The sequence below is a fragment of the Camelina sativa genome, chromosome 3, assembly GCF_000633955.1.
Source record: "Camelina sativa cultivar DH55 chromosome 3, Cs, whole genome shotgun sequence".
Classification (NCBI taxonomy): domain Eukaryota; kingdom Viridiplantae; phylum Streptophyta; class Magnoliopsida; order Brassicales; family Brassicaceae; genus Camelina; species Camelina sativa.
The window spans coordinates 17,474,616-17,480,615 of NC_025687.1; positions in this window are offsets into that span (position 1 = coordinate 17,474,616).

Consider the following 6,000-nt stretch of genomic DNA (forward strand, 5'->3'; position numbering starts at 1 on the left):
ATTTAAATTTTATATTAATTTATACAATATAAAACACTATATATAGGGAATGTTGCTGTACTCTATATTTGTTGTTTATACAATATAAAACACCTGAATATATATAAATATCATTGTTGTAGGGTCATATTCAATTTTAGTTATTTCAAATACAAAATATTGACAGTAGATCCAAACCTTAGTCCTATTAAGGTAGAAGCGTACATCGTACGCGTCCATTAAACTAGAGAAGAAACAATAACATTTATGTTTTATAATTAACACAAAACTACCTTCTTAAGGTAAAAGTGTTGGGTGCTTAATACAATAATATTTTAGTCCATCTCTAATACAATAATATGTAGAGTATCTCTTCAATGTATCACTCTATTTTTTATTCTAAAAGGGAATATTATAAAATATATTTTATTTCTATTTTATTTTTAGCACCTTTTATTTATAAAACTTACAAATAGACCCATATTTTTTTTCTGCAAAACTTTTATAAATCATCTTATTATTTAAATTGAGCATTTCATTAAACTAAGAAAATTACAATACATCATATAAATAATAAAATTAGATTTTAGTTTATACACCATCATTATTGAATCTTTCCCACAAATGATCAATTAAAACATTTCAAAGTGAGAAATGAGCTTCTTTATCTTTGATTTTTCTAAATCGACCAAGAAACTCTTGAAACCGGAGCGTGTTAGTTTAAAGTTTAAACTGGTGTATTATTAAAGTGTTGGCAATGGAAATTTATATTTAACATATTTTTTACTTACCAGGTTAGAACACATGTTCTGTATATATATATATATATATGTGTGTTAGTTTATTAGACATTAGTACACATTTTATGCAGTAACAACATTAGTTACAAAAAAATTCTTTGTTACTTGAGAAGACTTTAAAATATTTGTGTGAAATATTTAATTAAACAAAGATTGTCAAACGCTACACGCTTCTTTCCTAGAGGTATCTCTAAATAGAAAAAATGTAATTTCCAAAGTAAGATTAATGCCTTAATTAACCATTTATAAAAAGTTGAGAAAATATAGTATTAAATTTGTTATTAATGACTAGATGGATAGTTTTAATAAGTACACAATTCACCATTATATCTTTTCACATTTTTAATAGAGATAAATGCTTAGAATAAAATTATATACATCTCAACACATTACATATTTACATTACGGGGAAACCCACACGTCCATATATGATAGGTTAATTTTAACAAAATAATCATATTAAGTTTGTTATTAGTGACTAGATGGATAGTTAAGTAAGTAATTATATTCACCATATCACCTTTTTCAATAGAGATGCATGCATGCATGCTTAGAAGAGGGTTAACATCCCAACACATTACATTACACGGAACTCCTACATGGCCACATATTGCTTAAATTTACATTTGTTGACCAAATTAAACTTATATTAACAAAATGATTACACATATATGCTTGACAACCGAGCTGAGTAGTTCTCCAAATTAAACATAAGATTTTATAAAAGATAACCAAATTATATATATATATATATATATATATATATATATATATATATATATTACTTGACAATCTAGCTGAGTACTTTTTTGTAACTCTCCCCAACCAAATAATATGTTTTGGGGGTGGGTGTCGATCAACATCAGGAGAGTGTCAATCGACACCAACAAATTTTGGTTCGACCATATTGAATTAAGTTATTTATTTGGATCGGTTTGGTTTAAGTGGAATCTCCAAACCAACCAAGTATTTAAGCGAAAAATCGACCTGTGGGGTTTAAGCGAGAAACAGAGGGAGAAAAGAGAGCGCTTGAGAGTTTTGAGGTTTTTAGTGAGATTCTTGGCTTGTGGGGTGAGATCTTTTCCTATATAGTAAGGATCTATTGCTAGGAACAAAGGAGAGGCTTCCTAACGTGTGGATTCGTCGTTGTTGGGTCAGATCTTTCTGCAAAAGAGTGAGTGCATGACCATGACTGATCTTAGTCTGAGATTTTTTTTATTTTGCTTTTTTTAATGTTGTTTGTGGTGTTTTTTGTTTGTTTGGGCTGCTACTTGGTCCCTATAGATTCTTGTGGCCTTTGCTTGATTTTTGGACGGATTGGAGATGGATAGTGTGACACCCCGGTTTCAGAGACTTGTGGATAAGCTTAAAAGAATTGATTTTGCCACCTCTGTCACCAAAGTGCACTTAACTTTTCGGTCAAGGTTCCTGAGAGAACTCTAGAGTTAAGCATGCTTGAGCTGGAGTAGTCTCAGGATTGGTGACCTTCCAATAAGTAATTGTCGGAACTGTGCAAGTGAGGACAAAACACATCGTAAGATCATGTGGTGATTTGTAGGGACGATAAACTAATCTTTAAAACCTCTCAGACTTAGCAAACCGACCTTCGGATATGGATGGCCTCACGGGTCTAGTGAGAGTATGTGAGGCTCAGTAAGGAAGGTGGATCCATGGGAAGGGATTGGACATAGGGCCCACTAAAAGGTGGCGGCCGGAGCATTACAAGTGGTATCAGAGCCAAACCTAGACGAGTGTGGAGTCGACACCATCGGGAGTGACGATCTTGGTTGGCAACGAGGATGTTGTGATATGTTAATGGGAGGTTTAAAATAATTGATTTGGCCACCTATGTCACCAGAGTGCACTTATATTTTCGGTCAAGGGTCCTGAGAGAACTCCACAGTTAAGCGTGCTTATGCTAGAGTAGTTTCAGGATGGGTATCCTTCCGGGAAGTGACTGTCGGAACTGTGCGAGTGAGGACAAAACACCGGAAAAGATCATGTGGGTAGGGAAGGTAAACAAGTCTTTAAAGTCTTGTGAACGTAGCAAACCGACCATCAGATATGGATGGGCTCACGGACCTAATATAACTAAAAATGTAACTAAAATATAAAAATACTATGATATAATTAAATTTAAATATATATATTTTTAAAAAGAATAAATAAATGATCTACAATTAAAATTATGACTTAAAAACATATGATACATAAAAAACCATAAAATTAGAGAAAGTAACGGATGGCGATCTCGGCGATTCGATTCGCTTTTTGAATGAGTGGCTTCGACGAGCTTGGGAAACGGAAAGAGGGTCTTTCTCGTTCTCCGGTGAGGGAGGATTGTTGGGGTCAGACCGGAAATCTGATCCTGATTTTCGAAACGAATCTCCCTCCGGTTTGGGATCTTATTTCTTTTAATGGAGATTCGATGCGATTGGGATTTGGAGATTTGGCATGGCTGGATATCTCGATTTGATTTGAGGATATTGGTAGAATCGGGTTTGAAGGTTCGTTTTCGATTTTGGATTCTGTTTGGGGTGTGTTGGTCTTAAAAACAGAGATATCGTTTATGGCAGTTTTGGGGTTGGTTCTCTGGTTGTCAGGATGTTATTCTCAGCTGATACGCGGATTGGGATTTGTTTGGGCTATGATTGTGGATTTTAGATTTCGTCTTTGGTTGATTGGAGTATCTCCGGAATTATATCAGCGTATCAGGATTGATATAGGGGTATTTATCTGGGGACTGGGTTTTACTCGACAACACCGTCTTTCATTTTCTCACTTCCTTCTACTTTCTTTCAGTGGTGATTTGCGGTGGTTAGTAGCGGATAGAGCTTGGTTTTTGAGGCTAGTGATTTCTTCAATGTCTCAATCAGCGATTATGAAGGGCAAGGGTTCGCTGATGCGTACGGAAGTTGTAAAAATATCAAACTCGGTCTTGGCTCAGAGGATTCAACAATTTGATCTCACACTCATAGGGAGACTGATGAATCCAGGGGTGCAACGGATTGAGTCTTTGCTATCCACCATGCCCAAGATATGGAAGCTTGAAGACAAAGTGGTGGGAGCTGATTTGGGTCAAGGAACTTTCCAGTTCAATTTTGCGGATGCGGATGATCTTCAAGGGGTTCTTCAGAATGGTCCTTACCATTTTGATAGTTGGATGCTTTCCTTGGTTAAGTGGGAGCCCATTGTATCTCCTACTTATCCTTCTGCCATCAACTTTTGGGTGAGAGTTTCTGGCATTCCGATGCATCTGTGGGAGGTTGCTACTTTGGAGGCCATTGGCAAGAAGATTGGTATAATCCGAGATATTGATGAAGAATCTGGGAGCGTTTGTGTTACGGTAAATGGCTTCAATCCTATTGTTTTCAAGCTGTTGGTGCTGTTCGAATCTGGAGATGAAGTGGTGGTGACTCTTGAGTATGAGAAACTATCCGGCTATTGTGAAAATTGCTCTCGTCTTACCCACGATGAGAAGAGTTGTCCAGAGTTGATTAAAGCTGGTGGGAGTCACGTGTTTGAGAATCATCGTGAGAAGAGAGGTGTTCAGCGACAACAAGGGATGGGGAATCAAGGGTTTTTCCACAATGCTGGGGGCTGGGAGAAGCCTAGAAAGGTAGTCAAGAGAGCTTTGGACTTCCAAGCTTATGAGTTTTCTGCTGGGGCGGGTAGTTCCGGTTTGTTTCATCAGGTTCGTCACCATGGCTCAGGGAGGGAACAAAAACGGACGTACAGTGCAGTTGCAAGCGGGTCAGGAGATAAGTGGGAGATTCAGAGGGGTCATGGAGGATACATGGGACAGGCTAATTCCTTCCCCCTTAACCGCAAGGGGAAAGAGAAAGCTTGGCCGAAACCGTTGTACAAGGCAAAAAGCGGTTTCTTAAAGAAGCAGTCACAAGGGGTTCTTGGTGTTAATCCTGACGTGGTTGATCAAGGAATTGCTCAACAAGTAGCTAGGGAGAGTTCTCCTCCTCATGGGACTACTGCGGTTTTGGTTGATTCTGAGATTGATGAAGCGACTGATGATCTTCTCGAGGAGGGTGTTACCTCACATGGTAAACTTCCAGAAGAGGGTGAGATTGCGCTCGACCATGTGAATGCGGGTTCAGGAGACTTGGGTTCGGGTGATGTTATCCCCAATGTGGAGGATCCGAAAGGTACTTCCTCACCATCCTTAATGTTTGATTTGGATGTGAATGTAGTACATGCTGCTTTGCAAGAAGTTAATATCAGTCGTACGAGAATTGAGGGGTCGAGGAGGCCTACTTCTCTGCCTAAGAAACTAGTTAGGAAGCCTGGTTTGATTTTAGCTTACTCTGGTAAACGTTTGCTAGCTAAAGCTTTATCTAAACCTGTAGGTGAAGGTAACAAACAGAATGGGATGGGAAAACAAGGGAACACGGCTGTGGATGGAAAACCGGCTGGCATTGGTATAAGACCAGCAAAGATAGGGACGGGGGCTCTCCCGAAACCGCCGGCTAAAACGTGAAGGTCCTAAGTTGGAACTGTCAGGACATTGGGGTTGATCTGACAGAGAATTATTTGGGTGATTTGTGGAGGAAGCATCGACCAGATATTTTGTTTTTATCAGGGACAAAGAAATGTTTTTCTTATTTACAAAAATTTCAATCAAAATTTGGCTATAATAAAATGTTTACTGTTGAACCCCGAGGGGCTAGTGGTGGTTTGGTTTTATTTTATAAGGATGAAATAAATCTTTCTGTTCTATTTCATAATGACCGTATAATTGATACAAAAGCTGTTCTTGATCATCAATTGGTATATTTTTCTTTTGTTTATGGTAACCCGGTTCCCCAACATCGCGGAAAAGTGTGGGATAAATTAACGGACATTGGATCTTTTCGTATTGATCCTTGGTTTATTATTGGAGACTTTAATGAATTAATTGGTAACCATGAGAAGCAGGGTGGTGCCCTGCGGTCAGCTAATTCCTTCAAACCTTTTATCTCAATGATTAAGGATATTGGGATGCTTGAATTTCCATGTTATGGGGATCAATTATCCTGGCGTGGGAATCGGTGTAATAATCAAGTGATTCGTTGCCGACTTGATCGGGCTTTAGGTAATGAAGACTGGCACGCCCTCTATCCCAATTCGAAAGTAGAGTATTTGGAGATGATTGGTTCTGATCATAGTCCAATTTTAGCAACTTGTTTGACGGCGGTCTGGAGGAGACAGAGACAATTTCGGTTTGATA